We start from the raw sequence: 26,650 nt of genomic DNA, 5'->3' as shown, positions 1-26,650 counted from the left end.
AAGTAAAAATCCAACAAAGTAAAGTAACATTTCATGCATGTATCAAACTGTCATTCATGGATTTAACAGGTTCAGCTGCTTGTTTCCATTTCAGGGGTTTTGTGATCTTACTCATTCATTTGCACAGAATGAATGATGAATGAAAAAATATTTGTCCCCTTGCTGATTTCTTGTTTTTGGATATTTCACACTCTTGAATGTTTCAGATCATGAAACAAAACATGAAAGATAGCCCAGGTAAATATAAAATCAAGGTTTTAAATCATGATTTCATGTGTGAAAATACAATTGCCCATGTACCTAATAAAGAAGAAGAATTGCAATTAACCATTTGCGATAACTGCCAGTCTTTCACATCACTGTGGAGGAGGTTCGACTCGATCTTTTATGCTGGATTGTTTTAATTTAGCCACACTGAAGTGTTTTTGAGCATTTTGTTTAAGATCATTTCAAAGCTTCTCAATGAAATTTGAGTCTGGACTTTGGCTAGGCCACTCCAGAACTTTCATTTCATTTCTTGTTATTTGAGTCATTCAGAGGTGGACTTGCTGGTGTGTTTAGGATCATTGTGTGACTTGAGCTTTATGGTATGAATTAATGGCCAGACCTTCTACTTCAGGATTTTCTGGTAAAGAGCAGAATTCATGGTTTAATCAACGGCAGCAGGTCATCTAGATCAGCGGTCCCCAACCTTTTTTGCGCCACGGACCGGTTTATGCCCGACAATATTTTCACGGACCGGCCTTTAAGGTGTCGCGGATAAATACAACAAAATAAAACTAGTACCGGTACTGAAAAAAAGAAAATTTATTCATAACACATGTGAAAAGACCAAGGAAAACCGAGTAAACGATAAAATCGATAACAAAATAACGCTGAAAACCGATAAAAACCCTGAAAACTATACATTTCACACCTGAGCCTCAACTCTTGCGGCCCGGTACCAAACGACTCACGGACCGGTACCGGTCCGAGGCCCGGGGGTTGGGGACCGCTGATCTAGATCCTGAAGTAGCAAAGCAGCCCCAGACCATCACAAAACAACCACCATGTTTGACTGTTGGTCCTATTTTTTTGTTTGTTTTGTTATGAAAGCCTGACACAGACACAAGGTCCCAAAACCTTAATAATGGCTTGATTTCATACTCAGTGACTTTGCCTTCAGTTCTGCTTACATCATTTGTGATATTTCCAGTTGCTTTTTAAGTGATTTTGCAGCCTTTTCCTATGGCATGTCCAAAGAGCTGGACATAGAGGTTTCTGGAAATAACATACAAACAAAACCTGATTAACAGGTATTCAGGAAGTTTTGCTTTGTTTGTTGCTTTGGATTAGTTTGTACACTTGTATATGTTTCTATATTTTACTTAACTAAAGGATAACGTATGTGCTGATGTATAGTGTAGCTGATCACTCTGCCACATGCTGTAAAGGCTCACCAAAGTGTAACATCTTCAAAAATGAATGCAGTAAAAAATATTTTGGTCCAGAACTGGTTATTTTTGAAGGAAGAGACCTAGGGGAATTTACTGTGAAAGCCCATCAAACTTGCTCATCCTCCTCATCTCTTAATACACAGACGCTGAGCTGTCTGTTGGATGAAGTGGATTCCCCTTAGGTATTTTTTCTGCAGCGTGACTAAGTCCCTGTTATTTCTTCCCCAACTACAACAATAACAGCATTCGTTTGCTGTTTTGAACAAACAGAAAAACTAGAGGCCAAACTAGTGTATCGTGACAGTGGGATGATCTGTGGACCACCTGCGGGTGCTCCCATGTGTTGCATTTCTTTTTTTCTTTTTTTTCTGTGTTTTGGCTCTAAGACCTCAATGTGTGTGACATGGAAGAAGCTCCTAGAATTAAAAAAAGGTTCCAGATTTTGCTGGTAGAAAGTCTCAAAGATGACTGGGTGCAAATTTGTGAAGCACCATTTAGCAAAGGTTCTTAAAGTTATGTTTTAGCGTATCGTAATCAGTGTGAAATTCAGCATTCCTGGTACAGTTCAGTAGGGGATTTACTGTGACACTATATCAGTGGTGACAATAATGAGGAAATGCCAAAATATTTTCATTTTTACACCTGAGACAGAGCTGGTTTGACTGTGCAGCCTGACAAGCTGTTAAACTTTCTTTAATCGTATCTGTAAACAGGTGAATGCACTGCTGCACTCTTTCCTTACAAATCACTCACGGTGCTATAAAACACCTCTAAGCAGATCGAGTTTGGGAATACTTGATCTAAAGACGCTTTCTCAGGTTGACCCATCTCAGTCTTGCGTTATGTGTTTGCACATTTAAAAATACAGCCCATCATTTTTAACACATTTTCAGCAAGGTAAATAAAATGCAACAAGCTGCCAGACAGCTAAAAGCTGGTAGGCACACGGTCCATTAACTGCTACCACTGTGAGATGATTTTAAACCCTGAAGGATAGCAAAATGTTTAATCAAATCTAGATCTACAAAAAATAACCCATAAATATGATAAATGCACTGATCCAAAAGAAGTCTGAAATGCAGAGGGAACACAAGGTGGGAATCAACTGGTTTCACAGACTCTTTCCCAGCAGTGCCTGCTTTTGTTTCTGGTTCAGGATGAAAACAATCTGTCTCCGTCTGTCTGCTAGTTGAATTTGAGATGGTTATGTGGACTCATTCTCTGGAACTGACTAGCGTCACATTCATGTACTTTACGGGTGACCAAAATCTCTCGCTGTGCAGCGAGTCCTCCCGGAGGCGATCACGGTGGCCCACATGCCCCAGAATTACCATGACAAGCTGTTAATCACGTCTGGTCATTTATCTGTCAGAGTCTGCCCAAGTGTGGCACAGTGAGATGGACAATTCCCCACGACGGAGTCACACAGCCACCTCCAGCTGTCCGGCCGAATGGTTGTCAGTGTGTCTCAGAGCCAGCGTTCGCATTTGAGGTCTTCTGACTCATACGCTTGATGATGTCACTCCAGCAATTTCAGCAGCGGCAGATCGGCCAAACACCTGACTGACACCGAGCAGCATTGCATTAAGAGCCAGGATGTAGTGACTGGCAAAGATGTCCAAAATCTAAACTGGAGGCCATCTTGCAGTGGGATCACAGCAGCACCCAGCAGCGACTAAGTTGTTGGAACACACACAGACATGGACACTTCACATTAGGAGTTGCAAATTTGTTAAAAATGCATCTTCGTGCCACCCACTTAGGGTATCCTTTGCTCAGGGATCAGGCTCATCCTCAGCCTTCATTTTGAGCTACACAGCTGTGAAGTTTGTGACTTTTTGTTGCGCCATGATAATACTGGCACACTGGCAACTTCTTAGCACAAGCAAACGCTTCAATTCAATTCAATTTTATTTATATAGCGCCAAATCACAACAAAAGTCGCCTCAAGGCGCTTCATAGATACAGAGAAAAACCCAACAATCATATGACCCCCTATGAGCAAGCACTTTGGCGACAGTGGGAAGGAAAAACTCCCTTTTAACAGGAAGAAACCTCCGGCAGAACCAGGCTCAGGGAGGGGCGGCCATCTGCTGCGACCGGTTGGGGTGAGAGAAGGAAGACAGGATAAAAGACATGCTGTGGAAGAGAGACAGAGGTTAATAACAGATATGATTCAATGCAGAGAGGTCTATTAATACATAGTGAGTGAGAAAGGTGACTGGAAAGGAAAAACTCAATGCATCTTGGGAATCCCCCGGCAGCCTACGTCTATTGCAGCATAACTAAGGGAGGATTCAGGGTCACCTGGTCCAGCCCTAACTATATGCTTTAGCAAAAAGGAAAGTTTTAAGCCTAATCTTGAGCAAACGCTTGCCTGCTTTCACATGGATATGACCTTGAGTGACATGATGTCAGCCACCCTTTGCAACTATAACAGCTTCAACTCTTCCGGGAAGGCTTTCCACAAGGTTCAAGAGTGTTTGTGGAAATTTTTGGCCATTCTTCCAGAAGAGTGTTTTGTGACGTCACACACTGATGTTGGGCAAGAAGGCCTGGCTTTCAGTCATTCATCCCAAAGGTGATGTGAGGTCAGGACTCTGTGCAGGCTAGTCAATTTCTCTCATATGTGTCTTTATGGACCTTTTTTTTTGTGCGGTGGTGCGCAGTCATGTTGGAACAGGAAGTGGTCTTCCCCAAACTGGAGTATGAAATGGTCCAAAATGCCCTGGTATCTTAAAGCATTAAGAGTTCCTTTCACTGGCACTAAGGGGCCGAGTCCAACTCCTGAAAAACAACCCCACACCATAATCTCCTCTCCACCTCAATCTGCATTATATTGTAAGACAGAGAAGCGTGATTCAGTCCAGCTTTACATGAAGCATCCGATGCTTTGCATTGCACTTGGTGATGTAAGGCATGGATGCAGATCCTCAGCCATGGAAAGCCATCCATGAAGCTTTCTATGGACTGTTCTTGAGCTAATCTAAAGGCCACATGAAGGTTGGAGGTCTGTAGCGATTGACTCTGCAGGAAGTTGGCAACCTTTGCACACTATGAGCTGCAGAATCCACTGACCCGACTCTGCGGTTTTACGTGGCTGAGTTGCTATGATTCCCAATAACTTCCTATTTGATATAATAGCATGAACAGTTGATTGTGTTAGATTTTGTAGTGAGGAAATTTTGTGACCCGACTTGTTGCACAGGTGATATATTATCAAGGCACCACGCTGGAACTCACTGAGCTCCTGAGAGCGACCCATTCTTTCACAAATATTTGAAGGACCAGGTGTTTGATTTTTTTTATACACCTGTGACCACAGAAGTGATTGGAACACCTAAATTCCATGATTTTGATGGGTGACTGAATACTTTTGGCAATACAGTAAATGTATACACATGCGTATGCCAACAGATCAAGTGTCTTTGTGGTTGTTCTGCTACACCACAATAGTTGTTCATCTACAAAACTATCGAATGAGGAAACCTCTCCTTTTTCTAAATTTGCAAAATAATTTGGTAAAGAAATCCAAAAACATTTGAATATACAAGTGATAAAAAATTACCTAATACTTCCATCACATGCTGTGGAAACAGCAACTGTTAAATTTACAGTCATGCTCAAAAACAGTTGCTTGATACGTTTCATTTTCTGTGACCTGTAAATAACTTTGACCTGTGAGAGCGCTCAGAATAAATAATGAGTCGGTAACTCGCGGCACAAAATGATCTTATTTCCCCCGAAGCGATGTGAGTCACGGTGCATGAATAAATTGTTGATCCAAAAATCATAATTGTGAGCATGTGTATAACTCAGCACAAGTCATTGCTTATCATCTGAGGGGGCAGGTAGCCTGAGGCAAAGCTAACATGACGCAGACGTTAACTTGTTACTTCTAGGCCTGGGTGAAAGATTTTAGGCTCGCACTTTATTTTCACGCATAGCAAACCATGTTCGTGTTCTGAGTTTGGTTTGGGATTTCCAGCATTTTAGGGCAAAATAGACTCAATCAGTATCAATATGAAAGCTTTTTCTTTAGCATGCTGAGAAGGGAGATTTCATAACTGATACAAAACAAATGCATTAATCGCTGAGTACCTCGTTTTTTCTTTTTTTTGTTTTACTGTTTTTAAAGTAGTATTCTTTGCAGTGTTGCCAACTCCTCAGTAAGGAAAATCGCTATTGGCTGTCCGAAAAGTCGCCAAATGACGTCATCGCCTAATATGCATAATTGGTCATGCTAACGTAATTGTAACCTACGTTGTTGGAGAGAGAAATAACATCGTGGAAGAGACATAAAGTGAGTAAAAAACGTCCTAAATGCAGTTAGAATTTATTTAGAACTACAAATTAAATTTCTTTTAGCAATTATTGTTTTTTTAATGTCACAATTCCAACCCTGCTCCTTTATCCGGGCTTGGACCGGCAAAAGTGACCCGAAACTGGAACTCTGGTGGAGTTACTTTGTGTGTGAGAGTGTGTGTTTATAAGTAGTTTTAAACCTTGTGATCCACAAAACAGCATAACAGTAAAAGAAGAACTGAGCGGCTTCGCTCATGCGCGATTCATTTGCCGTTTGGACGCACAGGTGTGAACGTCTCATGCCCTGATAGCAGCTGGGGGAGGACTATCCTCCGCCTGAGAGCGCTTTGGCACGGGTGAGGTGCCCAAGGCAGCACCGCTGCTTGTTGAGCGTAAGAGCGATACGCGTTTTCACGTCAAAAAGTCGTCATAAATAAGTCTCCAATAATAGCAGAAAAAGTCGCCAGATTTGTCGCTAGTCGCTTTTTAGAAAAAAAAGTCGCTAAGGGGGTCTGAAAACTCGCTAAATATAGCGACAAAGTCGCTAAGTTGGCAACACTGATTCTTTGTTAGTATAACTACTTAGCTCACCCTGAAGCACCTTTCAGACAGTGATCACCAAGTTTCTTCATTATACAGGAACTGGGATTCTTAAACTTGACTTTTATTTTCAGGGACTGGAAGTTGCAGGGGGCTAAAAGTGCTGAGTAGACTGGAGGTCAGTGGAGAAATTACAAAGGGCAAGTGGTCATAACAGGACTTCCAGGGAGTTATCTAAATATAGATAACTCCCTGGAATGAAAGCACACAAGAAGATAACCTTCATTGTGAGATTGGCCATTTCAGTCCATGCACAAAAGTTGTGTTTATGACCTCAGAGCATTGCTGAGATATGACCTCTCATTCTGCTTTAACAGACTTTCCAGCATTAAGAAAATCTATGTGACTCCTTTAATGAAGTTTGGCTTGTATATCATTCACAGACCACAATCAACACTGTGGGCTATCGTCAGTTTTTTTTCTCCATGCAATCCAATAACGCAGAAATTGATTTTGACTTGAACTAAAGAATCCAGCAATACTTAATTTCTGAGCGAGACACAGGGGGGAAAACAGCGAAGTTTGGCCATCAGTGATCAATGATTCCAGTAAAAAGTGAGTTTTTTTAGAAAGCTGCTGGGAATTTGTGCTAGTTGCCCTCATATACACTGTTTTGTGTGACTCCTCACTTCATGTTTATACAACCCATAGAAACACAATGGCTATATTGATAGGGACTACAACAAAATCAAAAATAATTATTATGTAATCTATCTAATTCTCATTTCAGCATTGCATGCACATTTTTTGCTCGATTGGTGCCTGATGACAAAAAGCCTGAAAATTTGCTAAAGTTATCTTAAAAACACTTTTGCCATCAAGGAAGGATTCTTCCTCGTGACCTGGTCACAGGTTCCTTTTTTAAATACAGTTTGATCAAACAAATTGTGCTTTTAAATTGCATCACAATAAAACAAACAGAAGTGTATGCGTGTGCTGCAGTACTGATTGTTATCCATCACACAGCAGTGAGGGATCTTGTGATTATCGGTGCCAGTTATTTGCTATGTGCTAGTGTGCATGCATCTGCTGAGCAGCTCATGCACAGGATATCTTGCTAGAATGGGATTAAACACAAAGTTAAAAAAAAATAGCCCTGAAGATTCACTGAGGAACAGTTAAATCCAACTGCAACAAGTTATCAAATATAATGTCAATAAAACCTTCACTAAAACACAAATAACTCCAATCTTTGGTGAAATTAAAATTGGAAAACATTTTCTCTGTAAAATAGTTCAAATAACAGCTCCTGCAGAGCTGCCTCCAATAGCCTGTTAACTTCCAAGTGCCCTGTCACACCACACTGGATAGTCTGTGCAGGCATTAGCTCTGGCCAAATATCAATTGATTTTTGGAACAAGTGGCCAGCGCCCAGATTGTTATATTATCATTCATTGTTTCAGACCCGTCCAGATTAATTTGATCGCAGCAGGATAAAAAATGGTCAATCAGGCTGTAATGTAGCTGTAATACTGTGTATGATATGATGTTCCAACCCCACAAAAATAGATGGAGAGGAAGAATTGATGCAGTGACAGGAGGCAGATGTCCAGTAGAGAGGAGCATGAATCAAAAAGTAGTGATGTTAGACAGAAAAAATACATAAATACAGAAATTGCTCTAAAATCAATGTGCGCAACACAACAGTGTGGAGAATTTAACAGAAATGCACTACTCAAATGTGATCTGAAGCATAAGATGCCCTTTGTTATTGTTTTTTTTTACACCAAACGGTTTTGTATAGTGTCACTGAACATAATTTTTTCTCAAGACTTTCTTGAGACTTTCTCTTCCAAAGGTTTTCTTTGGACTATGGCTGCTTTTTCAATGCTTTAACTGACCATTTTCAGAGGAATAGTTTCTTATTTTGTTTTTTGGGAGGGGTTGGGGTTCTTTTCTTTGACCGGATGAATTGTGTCTTGATTCATTTCCCCATTTCTTTAGTGGAATCAATGAAAAATGCAACAAACAAAACCATTTGACAGGCATAAAATAGTATTGACTTGGTACATCTCAGCATGGTGTGCAGTATGTCTTTACATTTTTCAGGGAACTGGATGAAAAACTATCTATAGCAGATAAGCTGTATCTGAAATTCATGTCCTTAAGCAAAGACCTGACACGAGAAATACATCTGACCCTTCAGCTGATCTACTGCTATCTACTGTTCACTGAAGACTCAAAGAAATAGTGTCAGTGGAAGGGTGGCTGTCAAGAAGACATTCTGAAGTAAGGGAAACAGGGAGAAAAGGCAGAGGTGTCACAAATTACACAAGGAAAGTGTCATTGATTGTAATCCACTGTGCAATACCAACTTCTTCAGCATGATGACAGTGATGCCAGTGCAGTAAAAGCATGCCTGGATAGAAAAACACACAATGAAACACTAGCAGTCATGGATTGGCCTCCCCAAAGCCTGGACCTCAACATTACTGAAGCAGTGTGGGATGCAGGCTCTGTGATATTCTACCTGCTGTTACAATTCACAAGGCTGAGTGCACTCATGGATGGGATTAACCAGTTGCATTTGGGTGCATTTATTAATGAAAAATTAAAAAACAAAAACAATGACTTGTTGCAGCAGTGCCATTCAATTAACGTACCATACTTGATTTCATTGAGCTCTTTAGAACAACCCAACCCTTGCAAAGTCAGACTGCATGACTAGCTGCTTGACTTTATACAACAGTGTGCATCCCTGCTGTATATATATAGTTGTACTGTAGCTATAGTGATTTTAAAATAGATTGCTAACTAAAACACTTACTAATTAAGATAAAGTCTTAGAACCTATTTCTGCTTTTAATATTGTTATCATCCGATTCATCAGCAAAAGAGGATTTTAAACATCTGTCTTTTGGAAACAAAATGAAAGCGTAACTTATAAACGGTAAGCATTTACCGTGATAGATTTTCTACTTCAAGCTTTTGAAATTGAGTTGATTTTCCTGTTGTATGCAAATGCATGTTAAGGATTGAAAGCCTCAAGGGGTTGGAAACTGTAGAAAAACATCTGACACACTTCACAGATTTTAGATAATAGTCCAAATGTTATGTAAATTATAATTAAGTGGTGTAAACTGATTAAAATATATAAACCTCCTACTTGTGGTCCTTTAACTCCGGCTTGATGTACAACCACGCTCAGTCTGAAGTTGTTCAGGCTGATTTAATTCATATATCATCATGCAGCATTTCATTTCATGTCTGTCACCCCTCATCACACTGCACACAAATCTTTAGCAGTGGTGGAAATGTTAGTTTACAGTGTGGTATAATCCTGATTATCTCAAACACATTATAGGACTGCTCAAATGATTTTACAAAAGGGGACTAGCCAAGAAAGAAACCATCATGAGAATAGTCCTAATTTAATAGACATTTGCAAAAAGTTGAAAAAAGATAAACACAGTGCTGTTTACAGCCCGTGTGAAATAACATATCACGCAAAAGTAGATTTCTCCATTTAAATTTATATAATGTAGAGCTGATTCATTGAAAGTCAGATGTGAGACAGGTTTGAAGCAGCAAGGATGGAGTGCCCATTCCAGATTGGGAAGGAGTTGCTTCCCCAAGTGGAGTCATGAGTAAGGAAAGGAGAAAGAGGGAGCTGGAGATCCTTATGTATGCCCACAAGCTGTGTGTAGTGCCTGGAGGAATGATACCATGGAAGCAATTGGCAGAAATGAGCTTAACAAAAGAAGAAGAAGTAGTTTTATTGTCATGATCATATGTATATAAATTGTCCCCAGCTAGACTGTCCCTCAGAAATAGAGTGATCATTTTTGGAGTGGCTCAGAGTAAAGTCATTATGACTCCACATCAAAAGGAGGCAGTGGAGGTATTTCAGGAGGCAAGCTATTTCTAGCTTCCTCCTGGATGCCTTATAGGTTAAATGTTTTTAGCAAGTGGAAGAGTTTAAGTATCTCGGGGTCTTGTTCACGAGTGACGAGAGAGGGGGGCGAGAGCTCGACAGATGGATTGGTGCTGCCGCTGCATTGATGCGGACGCTGTACCAGTAGGTTGTGGTGAAGAGAGAGCTGAGTGTAAAATGAAGCTCTCAATTTACCAGTCGATCTACGTCCCTACCCTCACCTATGGTCACGAGCTGTGGGTAGTGACCGAAAGAACGAGATCGTGGATAAAAGCGGCGGAAATGGGCTTCCTCCTAAGGGTGGCTGGCCTCTCCCTTAGAGATAGGGTGAGAAGTTTGGCCATCTGGGAGGGGCTCAGAGTAGAGCTGCTTCACATCAAAAGGAGCCAGTTGAGGTGGTTCGGGCATCTGACAAGGATGCCTCCTTGGCAAGGTTCTTCCGGCCCCGGGGCAGATCCAGGACATGCTAGAGAGATTATATCTCTCGGCTGGCCTGGGAACACCTTGTTGTTCCCCTGGACAAGCTGGAGGAGGTGGTTGGGGAGAGGGAGGTCTGGGCTTCTGACCCTGGGTAAGCGGAAGAAGATGGATGGATTGATTCCAGGACACACTGGATTTGTCAGTGTGTCCTTGTCAAAACAAATGCTAAAACATGTTTTCAATAAATGTAGAGTTAAATTGAACAAACTGAGTTAATTATTAAAAACATTATCAATAATTATACTTGCCTATCTGTTTATACAGTCCAATCAGCTGTCAAAAAGCAACACAATATTTTTTGTTGGGTGTGGCTGACTGAACTCTGACACCTTCTTGCAATAATTTCAAGTCCCATCCAGCTCGGCGGATTTATGTGTGGGCTCTCCTCGCTGCCTCTAAAAGTTAGCGAGGTCAGCTTCCAGTTACGTCACCGTTTGGCACTCATACTGATAAAGCTGCTGTGGAAGTGAGTCGCTAAAGTCGACTAGGACTGCACAGCTGGGTACATGACTCCTGTACCGTGCAACAGAAAGATGTTGTACAGTTTTATTTATTTATATTTTTAAACCACCTAATTTCTAAGGGCATTCACCACAGGATTTCTCAGTCCAGTCCAAACTTGCAGCACAGATTACCACCTATACGTACAGAAAATACTCCATGAATGTTGCTTTATAGGAAAAGTTCAGCTGTCACAACTGTTTTCAACACAAATCCTTGCTTGACAGTGCAGCAAAACGTTGAACAAAGTGTGTACAAAATAGCACAGCAAATTGTCCTCAATGTCAAATTGTGTTGACGTTAATGAGCCCGTCTGAACAAAAAGAAAACAGTCTCCAGTCTGATTGAAGCTACAGCCGCGTCACCTAAAAGCTGTGGCGGCCCGGAGCGAGACTAACATCCTCAGATGCATCTCAATTGAGTCACTGATGCAGCTCTAACCCATTTCCAAATGAGCGTCTGGCAAGACCCTCCTTGTCAAGGCAGATAGGATGACGGCGCAGAGCCGTGCAGACAAATGGTGAGGGCGTTGAGCTGCAAACAGAATGAAAATGACCAAGATAGACAGGGGGAGATACTGAGAGCGACACAGAGATGGAAGAATGCATTGCACTGCTTTATTCAGCTCCCACACACTTAACGTCTCCACATTGCTGTTGTTGTTTTGTTTTTGCAAGGATGCTGCTGAGGTGAATCATCCTGTGACCTACATCTGAGCACCCAGGCTTAAAGAAAATTAAATAGATATCATTAGCTGGCAGCTCCCGTCCACTTGTTCCACGTTACAGTGGCTTAACAGCCCAGCACTCTATCAAGGAGGCTTAGTTGTTGAGGTGAAGTATGTGTGACTGTTTGTGTGCATTTTGTCTGACATGACGTGCCATTTGCAAATGTGAGTACTTTCACATGATCACATGATTTGTTCTTTTCAGCTTAAAACTGTAAATCTCTTTTTGCTCTCCCTGCTCTCTGACCTGCAGGAGCGTGACAGAGACAGAAAAGTATTACCGGTCTTGTTGAACCCAATTCATTTAATCTTTCAAATTTAAACGTATCTCACGTAAAATCTAAGAATGTGCAGAATTTTAGCTCATTTTCAGAGGTAAACTTATTTTTATAAACGTAACCTGGAGTTCTCAATTCAAATGTGTTACAGACATCCAGAAAATTTTCCATTAAACTGCTGAGAAAGGCACGCTAAGCTTCAGCCTCAGGATCTCAGCAGAGCTTTCTCATTCCAGGAACAATGAATTATCGTAATGAGAAGTCCATGGATGTCAGAGTATATGTATGACAAATATGTGGTTGCAGCATCCCTGCAGGCTCCTTGTACATAGCGTACATACACTCCATATCTTGTGTGTGAATCCACTTTTACTGGTGACTCAATGATTTGCTCGAATGTCATTTTCCTTCTCTGTTCTCAAACTGTGCTAAGGAAGTAGGAAGCATGTTTCAGATCAACGTCAGAGAAGACGTTTACCTCATCGTGTGTACTTTTTTACTAGTAGTGTATACACATGAAATGTCTTTACATGTGACCAATCCATCCATCAATCCATCTACTCTCTTCCATTTATGCAATTAAGGGTCATGAGGGGGCTGGAGCATATCCCAGCAACATAATCAAGGCGTATAATTAACATACAAAAACAAATCACCAAAACAAGGAGTCAATGAGCATCTCCAAAGAAGCAAAAAGGTTAAGATGCATGTCGACTACAAGTTCCTTGGACCTAGTTGTCCATTGTCCCCCTCAGCGACCTCTTTCTTGGTCCACAAATGTGAAAATGACAAACATATTATACTGTATGATATTTAGAGTTAGCCACAATTTCTAACAGTTGCTGAAGGAAGTGAGGAGAGACTGACTAACTCCCTCGTACTCAGTCAGGACACTAATGTTGTTTTCACTCTACAAGCACACTATCTCTGTAGCTGCCAAACATAGAGGTAAGTAGTTCAGGAAAGCAAAGTGGAAACGGGGATATTTCTTTCTTTTTTTCTTTCCACAATCGCTGCAAAGCAGGCATGACTGACAGATTGTTTTCAAAAGTTAAAGAAAGACTTGCAGCGTAGGCCCCCCTTCCAGTGCCACCTTCTGAAAGAAATCTTTTAGATTCTCCAAACTGCGTGTGTGAAACGTGAGTATCTGCTTTATTACAGCTGCTGTCGTGTGGAGGGAGCCAGAGAACGATTTCCTAGACTAGGAAAGAAATGAAATAGAATGTGGGGAAACTGTGATCGCGTTTCTTCAGAGCTTTCAAACACGAGTGTACCACTAGATCCAAATATAAACACTCGCTTGTTCTCTATGTCTCTCTCACCTCTCTCACACACACACTTTCTCCTCTCACTGCATGCATTCAGAGCTGGCAGGCTCAACCACCCCCTAGCTGGTGAAGTGACAGGGGGGAGCAAACAAGCGACACATGTGCACATGCGAGCGAGACTGGCTTCACACAGGGTCACATGCAGCTTCCTATCAGATAACAAGCCAGCATTACAATCGCAGGAGCTGCTGTTTTAAGTTTGAGGGGTTTTAAACGGCAAGCTAATTGGATGTGAACAGTGTGACACATCAGCCAACCCGGAGCTGACCTACAAAATGGCAAGGACTTCACTAGAGTGGAACAATTACCCAGTTTTCTGTTACACCAAAAAAACTTGAGCTATTTCACCTACATTTTAAAGTTTTTCATGGTCCCTGTAAATACATCCCCATCATATGTTTGCAATGAAACTAAAAAGTTACTAATAATTCTACTATTAATAATAATTACATATCTCTGTATTACATTGAAGACGTATCAACTGAAGCTGAATTTGGGCATGGCCGCACTTTTGTGTAATACAGACTTTTTACCACAAGAGGGTGTCCACGAATGTTCACAGAAACTTGCTAATAAACATGATTTTTTTTAATGTTGTTATATTTATGGTTTTATTTTTTGGTTTGGTTTTGTTGTGTGGAAAAGGATTCATAATAAAAATAATAATGGTTAATAATTAATAAATAATTTTTATATCTAAAAAATATTTTATATATATAGTAATATAATAAATATAACAAAATTATTTTTTATATAGTTAAGCTTGACCAGATAAAATTTTGTAATATATTACAAAAATATTTTTTTAATATTTCGTGTCATAATAACATTAAAGTCAATTGCATTACTTGGCTGTCAAATTATTATTAAGAATTCAGTAGAACAAGGTAAAAACACAGTACAATTGATAGGTTTGATAAGGACTGTGGGATTTGAAAAAGAGATTTTATAAAAACAGAGTGAGAATAACTCATAATGACCTTTGAAAATGATACTCTTTGAAGCTATCTGCCACCTCCATAATCCTCAAAAGAGCAAAGTCAGGATGCAATTGTGAATAAAAGGAACTGAGCTCGCACCCCCACACACATACACATGCACATGCGCGCACTCAGTGCAAACACACATACACACGTCCTTTTCCACTCCCTCAGTTACATAACCTTAATGCAAGAGACAGCTTGACTAAGACATCCAGGGTCCATCCTGTGATCGCTGTTTACTTCAGCATGCAAGGGAATTCATCCGTTCATCCATCCGTTCATTCACTCACTCATTCATTCATTAGCATGCTGAGCTGATGACCTGCATGTCAAGAGAGACGAATCATGTGAAGAGAAAGCAGTGTCCTTGGGGCCAAGCGGTGTGTGCGTGTGTGATATGTGTTTTTGGACAGGAGCTGTTGCTGCCAGTCTCAGTTCCAACCTGCTGTTTTACATTAAGTAAATCTCCAAACTTCCTCTTACTAACACAAAATATTTTTCTTGAAGCATATTCAGATTTTCAACTCTGAATATGTGCATAAGAGACTCCTCGCATACCACATGATCTGCAGATACAGCCAAGAGCTAGTTTTCGGTAGCCCCCCTGACATGTCTACTGCAGCAAAGAGGAAAAAAGTGAAGCTAGTCTTTTAACTGCGTGGCTTTTATTTTTTTACCTCAGCTTAGTTTGGATAAACCAAAGCTGTTTGCATTTAGCAAAACAAATAAATAAGGCAAACAAAGCTCTAAACAAGTCACCTTTCAGTTTATAGCAGTTCTGTATCATTTTGTTTACCAAATCAAAACTCACATTGCTGCGGTCAGTTAGATATAATGTGACCTTGCTTGCAACTAAGCGTGCTCAGCCAACAGTAAGTAATGGATTAACTAGACTCAACTCAAGTCTGATTTTGGGGCCCAGTACATAAATCCATGAACTAAAATTAGCTCCAGTTCAAACAATAACACCATATATTAGTATCATATCGTGTATTGTGTATGGGCTTCTGCGCTTAAAGGACACTTACACCTTATATATTTTATATAATTTAAGAAAATTCTACTTCTAATAATTTGACTTTAAAATGCAAGACTATACAGAGTGAGCAAGAAATAAACACTGATGTGGACCTAGGTCAGCATAAGCAGCAACAACAACAACAACATTATTTCTGAGAGTCTCACCTTGAAGGCTGACATGGGCAGATAGTTTTGGCAAACCTCCTGTTTTTCTTTTCTCTTCTTTGCATGATGCTTCACTTCCAAACACACACACGCGCACACACACACACACACAGCCTCCATAGCTAAGGGAGCAACAGGCGTTCAGGTTACTGCCTGGCAGATGCACAGTGGGATGCTCCCAAAGGCCTCTGCTGCAGAATACAGCCAGGCCCCTCTGACAGCCAGGCAGAGTCGACTGTGACAAATAGTAGTGGACTTTTTACGCCCCAGCAACTTGCACCGCCAACCCAAACACACACATACGCACACACACACACACACACACACCCTTGGCACCCCCACCTCCTCCGCCTCCATCTCTTTTCCCATCAATGATACATATACAATAAGATTGGAGGTGCAGCACGTCAACAGCTGCTGGCTTTTTCTACAGCGAAAGAAAAATATAAGACAACCGAAAAAAGGACGGAAAAAGGTAAAGAAAACACTGAAAGCAATATGCACGGTCATATCTGCGCTGATCAAAGGTGCTGGTGGTGCTATATTTTGCACACTCTAAGTTACAACTTTGCATAAATAATCTGAATCAGATTAAAGCTGCTGCTGTGCCAACACCTTAACCAAATTACGTTCAAATGGTGAAAGTCATTATCATCAATAAAACTGGCCTAAGAGTAACTTGATTAGCAGACCTGCAGGACTCATCGATCTAGAAATTTAACTTTATCTGATTTATGCTGATGTTATGATTTTGTGGAAGCAGCTGATGCAAAATGAAGTTGAAAAGCGTCACAGTTTAAACTGTATAAAAACATCTTGAAGTGCTTTGCATAATGTCTCTGTAAGAACAAAACAAAACAGTGTACTAATGAAATATATATATAGTTTTTTACTATTTCCTCTTGTGGGGCATACATTTATCTATGTGGGCAAAGTCCTGACAGCTTGGATGTAGTTACCATCCATCAGCATCCACATGCTCCATTACCCTGATGGGCACATCAAGTGGCAAGGGTCATGTATAAAATTAGTGAGCTGACACATAAATCTAAACCCAATAATCTACTAGCAGCAGGTCGACCGATGCATCTATAGTAAATAATTATTAATGTTCACATACAGACAGGTACTGGAGCACAAGATACACTGAGGAGCAGAGAATATACACTAACTGGCCACTTCATTAGGTACATCTGTTCAACTGCTTGTTAAGACAAATGTCTAATCAGCCAATCGCATAACACATTTAGGCATGCAGACATAGTCAAGACAACCTGCCAAAGTTCAAACCGAGCATCAGAATGTCAAGGAAAAGTGGTTTTAGTACTTTGAGCACGGCACGTTGGTGGGGACAGACAGGCTGGTCTGAAACTGCTGATCTGCTGAGATTTTCCCACACAGCCTCTCAGCCACTCAGAATGGTCTGAAAAAGAGAAAATATCCAGCGAGCAGCAGTTCTCTGGGCAAAAATGCCTTCTTTTCATGCCCAATGCAGTATAACGGCAAAATGTGCAACAGACACGCTGGTCCAAAGTGTGAAATAGGCATCCCTGCAAACACTGCAGTGAGTTGCAGCAACAGCAGAGGGAGATATTTTATTTCAGTCCAACATGACAATAATCCCGGGAAAACTTTTGAAGAGACATTACTAAAACATTCACGTGGAAATACACATTAGCCACCTAGCTTAATCATCTCTGGTGATCAAGGACCCTGGATTGTACACCATATGTCATGATTCGGCTGTGTGGCAGGCAGGAGAGGACCCAAACGCAAACTCACGGGGACACGGGGAATAAACTCAGAGAGCACAGCTTTATTGCTGGAAAGACAGATCACGAGTAATACAAAACTAAACTGGGAAAAACTAAATATAAAGCTCACCAAGAAACACAGGGAGAATCACACACAGCATGAGGGAGAACGCGACACCGAACCGAGGGAGACGCAGACATAAATACACAGAGGGTTAACGAGGGAAGTGGGAACACACGGGGAACACAGCTGACACAGATAACCATAACGAGACAGGGCAGGAGTGAACACAACATGACGCATACTGACGAGAGACTGTCAAAGTAAAACAGGAAGTACACGGAGGTTCAGACAGGAGGAGAGAGAGAGTACGGGCATAGTGGGCTGGGGAAACATGGAATGAAACACGAGGGGAGACGAGGGCTCACAGATACATAGAGGGGCACACAGGGGATAAAAGTCACAAGGAGAAATCAAATAAGGAACAAAATACAAAAAGACATGAATACTAAGACTGCTGGGCCAACATGGCCCAGGATCATGACACCATACCTTCCTTGCTCACTTGCAACTTCTTGGCCCAACACATTTAGACAAATATATTATCTCCCGCGAGGGATGGGAATTGATAAGAATTTAGCGATTCCAATTCTATTATGAATTCTCTTATCGATTCTCATTGGCTTCACTTTGAGCCTCACCACCATCTCTAAGCAGCATATCAATAACATTATATTCATGCAAATAATTACATGCTCCGTGGTGAAATGTTTGTGGATGTTTTTCGACATCCTTGTCTGAAACGTATGCATGTGGTACACTGGCATGCCTATTATGCTTTACTGTAAAATTGGGTTGTGATGGAGAGGTCAAAGAACGCCTAGACTGCTTTGAGTTGATAGGAAGACAACGGTGACTCAAATACCACTCATTATAACCAGAGTATGCAGAACAGCATCTCTGAATACACAGAACATAGAACGTTGAAGCAGATGAGCAGCAGAAGACTACACAGACACTCACGGCTCACCAAAATTGGACAACAGAAGTTTGGAAAAATGTTGCCTGCTCTGATGAGTCTCAGTTTCTGCTGTGACACTTAGATGGTAACTTTAGAATTTGATGTAAACAACATGAAAGTATGGATCCGTCCTGCACTGTATCAACGGTTCAGGCTGGTGGTACTGCTGTAATGGTATGGGCATTGTATAAACACCTCAGCCTACCTGTGTATTATTGCTCATCATCCCCATCCTTTTATGACCACAGTGTACTCATGTTCTCATGGCTGCCTCCAACAATATGGAATGCCATGTTACACATTTATGTGTTTATAAATTAGATAATTTGCTTCAAACTAAACCATCCGAGAAGGTTAAGAGAGGAGAAACCACTAGGCAGTGAAATAGACCTTAAATGTAAGAAATAACCATTGCCATATATCCTTGGTTTTATCTTTATCAGTACCAACAACAGCAACACCAACAAAGCTTCATTTGTACAAATCTATGATAAGTTAACAGTCAGCATGCAAAATAGGATAACCGAAATTTAAATGTAGTTACTTTATACTGATGGGTTTACCTACTGGGGTAGGCACGGGCCAGTATTAATGTGGTAAATGTTCGTTTATTGCATTACACGTGTCTAATGGCTCCAATTACTACTACCAAACTTGTACTTACATTTTAGTCACAAATGGATTAACACATAAGTACATGGTGCAGCATGCATCAGACATTTAATCCAATGGGGGACAATTCTTTTGATGTACTGAATACATGTTGTTAACATCTCTGCATTTTCATTTAATTACCACGAGGGCAGGATTTTTAAATTAAATGTATTTATATTGTTCTAATCACACGAACCGCACAAGAAAATTGTGTCACAGCAACAGAGGCTTGAGGAGTAATTGTATCCGTATTTAACTTAAAATAGTGTATCATAACCGTCCATTATGGAAACTGAAATGTAAAAAAGCGCGACTTGTTATAGTCAACACATCCTAGCCTTGTGCTTTTAGTCCTGTTAGCTTTGAGCACCTTGTTCAGTGTCAGGGTTTCAATTCAGTTTTATTTATCCAGCGCCAAATCACAACAACAGTCGCCTCAAGGCACTTATACTGTAAGGTAGACCTATAATAATACAACAAACCCGATGTAGGGGTTGGGATTTGTTATACATCACCACATCCTCTCCTTGGGGTCTTAATGGTGTCCTGGGGCAGAACAGACCAAGAGGACCAGAGATCATCCGACCACCAACTAGAAAACCTATCAGAAAAACTAAGCCCCCTGCCAAGGCCAACCCTCTGTAAGAAAGTGATGCAGGTCGATAGCAACATTGAGTAAGTTCTTCTTTTATCCACACTCCCTTTCTTTACCAGGTTCCATGAAACTCGGCTTATGTTGTTAAATACTGAACCCTCTATTGGGCTTCTGGTCCCTTATGAAAAAGACATTGACATTTTCTAACCCAAACAGATACAATTCAATATTCCTAGCAAGGCACATATATTAGAATACAGAGCAGCAGTTTCTTTCTCCTCTTGAATCATCCTGCACTACCTCAGATTGATTATGTGAGTGTCTGAAGTCGAACAAGCCTCCCCAACTGAATTGAAATTACAAACAGTATTTAACATCAATGGAATTATGAATGTTTAGGTATCAGATTATCATTCCTAGTGTATGTTTGCACATTTGTATAAGTACTCAATTACCTCCTTAAAAATGTTTCAAGCAGGGAGAATGCCCCAGAACGTTGACTATTGTGCCAATGCTGTGCTGCATTCAGGCACCCTGAGGGGGTTCTCGTATCACTGCTGCTCAGTCAGGAAAGACCAATTAGAAAGAAAACAAAAAAAGTGTCTGCAGACTGTTACGCATTTCAGCGACACCTCAATAAAACTAGTCGTGCAGATATTTAGTAGCATCTTTCCAACGTACTCTAGTCAGTTGATATGTTTTGGTGATTCGTGTTGTGTTATCCCTTTGATGACAGCATGGACTGTATATGTATTCATTTGAAATTAGTATGATGGCTATATAGGCATCTATAGCCAATGTGCAATGGATATTTATACATTTACCATGGGTCTCTCTCCCCTTTGCCATAAGGAGCGTACAACGTGTTCCTCCTGTTCAGGTAACCAAAGAATCCTTAAAACGTCAATAATAACTCAACAGATTCTGTTACAGGCCCTTCATTTCTGGACCTTTAAGTCCTTCTCTAATTAGGATTTTACCTGCATGAGCACATTTCTGATGTAAAGTTAAAGATATTAAAAAATGTATCAATATTCTCATCTCGCCCATTGGCTTAATCCAAGCATGTCGATAAGCATTTTATTATCCACTCCAGAAAATCTTTTAATGCACATTTAATGTCCCTGGGTGCTCTGATCAGGTGCAGCTAAGAGTCATTGACCTCAGCACTCCTGAGATGTGATCAGTTAAAGTGCAGCATTTAAAGCATTTAAACCTAAAATACACACAGCCATACCCGTGGAAAATGCCTGCTGACTCTGTCATTAACCCTTTAATAAATGTGAGCAATTTACCCTAATTGTTAATAAAGTACAGGCAGATGTATGGTCACTGCTGTCATGCTTCAAGAGGATAAAGGAAACAGCCTCATTTTCAGCTTTAGAACAGTTAGCAGTCTCTAAAAATCTGCTGCAGTTTAAGTATGGAAAAAAAATCAATCAACGGAAAAGTATTTAATATTTGATTTTTTTTTCTAAAAGAAAAAGAACACTTTTCAGGATAAGTAATATCCCCTTTTCCTCTCTGAGATATTTATTGTAACGATACAGTCACTTTTTCATAGCTTTCATACAAAATTTAAAATCAGGTAATAAAATCGAGTTAATTTTTACACATTAAACTGCTAAAAAGCTGTGAAAAAGGAGTGAAAATAACATTTTCACATTAAAGTTCCACTTAATTTTACATTCATTCAGCAGTAGTTATGTTCTCACTCTGCATAATCAATATCTTAAACTTTCAAACTTTAAACGAAGCCTATTATGTGCATTTATAGGCCTGTTTTTTTTTACTCTTGGACTCTACTAGAGTAGCTTATGGTTCAGAATGATCACTATTCATCATGTAGACTTCCCCCTCTGTTTGAAAGAAGTCATTTTGGCTCATTTCACATCGTTCCCCGAGCATATCGCCCATCTATGAAACAATATAATAACATGTGGACAACAGTCATATCTACACAGTACTACTTGTGTTAAGACTAATTGTAGAGGAACTGGCAGAGGAACAAAACTGCAATCAAAATCCAGATAAGCAATACCAACAAGGGAATATTTAATTGACATTTGACTGACATACAATATTATGCGGAAGTCTTGATCCGCCCTGTATTTCTTTATATTAGGAGCCAGACTTTCCTGTAAAAACCATTTGTTTTGGCACGATTTGCAGTGTGTCTGAGGAAACTGAACAATTGGAGTAGTAGACCTAAAAAATATCTACAGCAGATAAAAAGCATCTGAAAGTTTTTAGGGAATCAGAAGTTCCATCAGAAATAATCTCAGTGGAGTGTTTTGAATTTTTTAGTTCAAATTGTCATTATATAAGGAGGCGGTCAGGAGAGCAGCACAACAGTGAGGGTACAACATCTGTAAAGCACAACCAAGGTGTTTTCATGGACTGTGGCTTCATTTCAGCTGGTGGTTTGTAGGGATCTTGTCAAACTGATGGAATTATGAATTCAGACAGGTGTCTGATTTGGATCCACAATGCAGTACTGTCTGGAAAGCATTTGACTGGCAAAGGCTTTATTTTTTAGTATGACAAACACGCTGCCAGTGCAGTAAAAGCATACCTTGGCAGAAAAACACACAATGAAACCCTATCAGTCATGGACTGGAGCCTGGACCTCAACATTATTGAAGCAGTGACAGAAAACAAAACAAAAGGCAGAAACATCCAAAGAAGAGCTTTGAATGTTCTTCAAGAAGCCTGGAGAACTGTTCCCAAAGAACTACTTAAAGAAATAATACTAAGAAAGTTTAAAAGAGAGTTCAGACTGTGCTGAAGAATAAAGGTGGTCAATTTGAACTGAGTTGAATTGTACAAACTCTATTTTTGCCTTATTTACTGTAATTCCACGTATGTTTGCACGTTTCGATGAATCACTGCATCTATTTCCCATTTTCATTGCAGAATATAAGGAACTGAAGGGCAAGGCTTTTGCACAGTACTGTATTATGAAATATGGCATTTGGCTATTGTAAAGTGTTCAAAGTATAAAGGTTTGACAATGTTTAAAGTGAATTTTAGTAAATGAAGATATAAATATGCACGTACACATGTAATCTGGACTGTAGAAATCATCTCTACACTGGAAATATGGTCCAAACTTAACAAATGACTTATTTGGTTTAAGTTTGTGTGTTTTAAATGATGTCACACAGGTGCCGGTTGGCAGATCATACATGTGTTTTTTTCATTTGCGTGGTATATTCATTTCCAAGGCCGTGGTCTTGCAGACTCCTACTCATTCTACATGTGCAGCTGCAACCCTGATGCCATCCCTGAGGGAACATACCAAAGTTAATACCCCCACCCCCTCCAACACAGAAACAACACAACTGCCTAGAGGAAGATCAGAAGCCAGCTGGTCAAACCACCTTGGAGAAGGTCTTACACAGGACTCAGACTTCCCTCTGCCTGAAATGGGATGTGACCCAGAAAAGGAAGAGGACAGAGCGAGCCAGATGTTGGGGTGTTATGCTTCAGGGAGCGAATCAGGGCTGAGGTGAGTGACAGGGAGTGATGTGTGCAGTGTGCATGGTACAGTATCTGAATGCAGAGGGATAAGTGTGAACTTCTTGTGAGCACACTGGAGCTTTACCCATACGTTCATTCACGCACCCCCCCACCCCCCTAACAGATGCACTAGCGACATCTCAGAGCTGAGAGGCAGCTCAGTGAGAGGTTTTATTTCACGCAGCTCTTCAGTATTAGTCTGAGGGGAGCTTGAAAGCTACTGTGGCTCAGTCTCTCACTTCACTGAGCCAGTCACTCTTAAATTGGAGGAAATGTAAATGACTTACATAATCAGCACCCCCTCTACACACACACACACACACTAAAAAAAGTGCAGTCAGCATTTAGTAGAAGTGTTGATAACCATGTAAAAAAACTTTTTTTTTTTTTAAATTTGCCAAATATAATCAGTCATGTTCAGCAAGTCAATTTACAGATTGTCCAAGTGAGCAGAACAAGCCTAATTTGTCCGGTAGCATCTTCTGCTTCATAGAGAGGCTCAAGTCTGACCCAGAGACACGATCCTCATATGAGTGGAGCTGTTACTCTTTATTAATCACACTGTATTTATCCCTTTGTGCATGTTGGGCGTTTTATTAAAGGAATATGGCTTGATTTAAAACACGCGTGGAGCGTGACTCTGCATACATTCAGGTCTGGACACAGGTACACAGCAGGAGGCAGTGAAACGGCTCTTCTGAGTGGGTTTATTTCACCATTACGTTGATGTTTTGGGGAGGTTGTTTAGTTTAGTTTAGTTTTTTTTTGTTTCTTTTCCCTTTATGCTGGATTTTCTAATTAATTTCAATTTCAGTTGGCAGCCCCTGACAGCCAAAACAAAAGACTTTTTTCCATTTTATTGAGACAGATTGGCCAAGAGTGTTGCTGCCATCTACAGACTCAAGATTACATTTGTTACTGCCTTCCCCCAACCCTGGCGTGCACCATCCACCAACATCACCCCCTCACCCCCACTCCCTCATACGCACACAAGGTAAACAGCTGAAGCCCTGAATGAGAATGAACTGAGCGGAGATCTCTGCGGCAGAGATATTCAGGAACCAGAGCGTGCACATGGAAAAGGATAGAGGCACGCCATGTTTAGGCTCTCCTGTATTGACCTGTAGCAGCAGCACAGTATTAGTTGCTCGAAGTGGCTCAAAGTCACAGTCACAGCTCAAATGGTTCAGCCATGCACTGCTTTCCTAATACCACAGTCCTGTTTTACACACAAACAAGTTGTTCCTCACATATTTAGTTTGTGAAACCTTAAAAGACTGCAATGTCTATCTAGCTGCTTACCATTTAAGATCACATTTCTTCTTCTTTTTTAAAAGAGTTTTCAGTGACAAATCATCTCAAATTGTCCACAAAATTATTCAGAACACCAGCAAAGAATTGGTCGTATTTTGGAAATTCTCTTTTCTTTCCCATTTTCTTTAATATCACCACTCTGAGGATCACCCTGATGTACCAGATGGAAACCTGCAGTTTATATCGCTACAGTTTGCATTCATTTCCCTGTAGGCAGCTGTAGACTGAAGTATGTTACTCACCTAACCTTGCGATTGCTGTTAAACCAAATCCAAAAGAACAAGTTATTAACCTCAGCAGTCTGAAGTTGAAAATATACAAACCATTGCCAAAATTAGACACAGGTTTCTGTACCCTTGGACTCCTTTGCCCTTGGGTGACCCTGGTAACAAATGGCTGCATATTCCTTCTTCTGTCACCAGCTGCAGACAAACTGCAGCACAGCTCCCTGCTGCCGGTTTTACCCTGTAGACTCAGGAATCGCATCACCTCCTATGACAAAGGTGGAAGGTGAAGGGTGCACAAGCTTCTGCCACTGGACTGAAAATAGCACTCTCTGGTGGACGGGCCAAACTGGCCAAGGTGCAGCAGGTGACATGTGCATCAAATTGACAACTGCTTAGAGAGTACCGGAGGAGATATTTTGGAAATGTCATGCACTGCCATTGTTAGCATACCCCTTGTGTTAGGCTGTGTGAAGGCTGTCTCAGTGAGCAGGCGCAACAGGCAGGGAGGCCCGCACGGGGGGTGGGGAGGAGGGAATTTATTATGGTTTTCATCAGCAGGACTCAATTGCTGGAGGCACAATGGTTGTTCAGAGGGTTGTCATAATTTCTGTCATCTATTTAAAGTCAAACTCAGGTGGAGACCAAAGTCTCAAGAGCACAGGACAACTTGCATTCTGCAGATGTCTGCTCTTTGGAAAAGTGCCCTGTTAAAAATCGCCATGTGCTCAACTACTTTCACTCCAATGGAAACGTTAAATGCCAAATCCCCCCTATGAAGGTGTGGGGGTTAACCCCCCCCCCCCATTTTGCCAAGGATGACTCAGCTTTTGTGAGGTGTACTGTTTAGAGCACCTTAAAGGGGTGGTGTGACAATACACACTGATTTGTGTCGTTTCATTTCGCCATGTGTGCCTGCTACACACAGGGGGAAATGTTTTTACACTGCCAGCTTCACTAACTGAGAAATGGCTTAATTTGCATTGTTAGCAGTCCCAGTGGAAACCAATTAGTAGCTGTGAGCTGACCGGTTGCCATTTGATTTCCTTTCTGCTTGTTACACAGAAGCATATTTTGGAAATAATTAATATTATGTACAAACAGAACTGTGAGTAGGCACAGCTCACTGTCCAAGTGACATTTGTCACCGCGTGCATGTTTTTTAAGGCCTAATTTGCCCTTTTTGCCCCCCCCACCAACACTCCGGGAAACTAATAAAGCTTATAATGCCATTCTGTAATAGGAATGACTGGGAAGGTTCGGGTGGTTGTAGTGTCGGTGGGTGGGTGTGGGATGTGTGTGTGTGTGTGTGTGTGTAGGGGGTTGGGGGGGGTGATCCTCAATAGCCTCTAGGTGTTTTACACACAGACATACTCACACACCAGCTGTTTTCATCAGTGTGATGTTGTGGTGCTGAAAGCCAGGTGAGTGCTGCCTCCCTGTGTTTGCATGCACTAACTGCTGCCACTCACCCAAATGACAAATGTCCCACTGTTAATCTTAACATTACTAGGGTTCAAACTACCCTGCCTCGTGCCCAACAGCACGATGGCTCTCATTACAAGGCCATCTAACTGTCATGGTATAGGTAATACATTGTAAAAGCAGCTGTCTGGAATATGGCTCACATCCCAAATCTGCATCATCACAGTACTGAGACATCAGACAATTGACTTCTGGTTAATACACTAATGCACCTGTAAGCTGGTGTCAATTTCGTAAGAGCCACTGGTCACAGGCACATGGTTTGTCTTTATACAATAATGTGAGGGCCTTTTTTGGCAGTTTCTGTGATGACATGACTTGAGTGAACCTTTATTGTGAAGGGCATCACTCAGTATTTGTGCAATACTGCTGTTTAAAATACA

At 40.9% G+C, this 26,650-nt stretch overlaps 1 protein-coding gene across 1 annotated transcript in view; it reads left to right on the top strand.

The window, feature by feature from the left end:
• The window catches only part of LOC146394066 (transmembrane protein 138-like), a 136,846-nt gene that overhangs the window by 81,563 nt on the left and 28,633 nt on the right, over positions 1 to 26,650 (top strand). The window lies entirely within an intron of this gene.

This window comes from Perissodus microlepis, chromosome 1 (genome assembly GCF_051167445.1).
Source record: "Perissodus microlepis isolate ML-2025 ecotype Zambia chromosome 1, ASM5116744v1, whole genome shotgun sequence".
In the NCBI taxonomy this organism is placed as follows: domain Eukaryota; kingdom Metazoa; phylum Chordata; class Actinopteri; order Cichliformes; family Cichlidae; genus Perissodus; species Perissodus microlepis.
The sequence above is the reverse complement of the archived record's forward strand: the minus strand, read 5'-3'. Positions and strand labels throughout refer to the sequence as shown.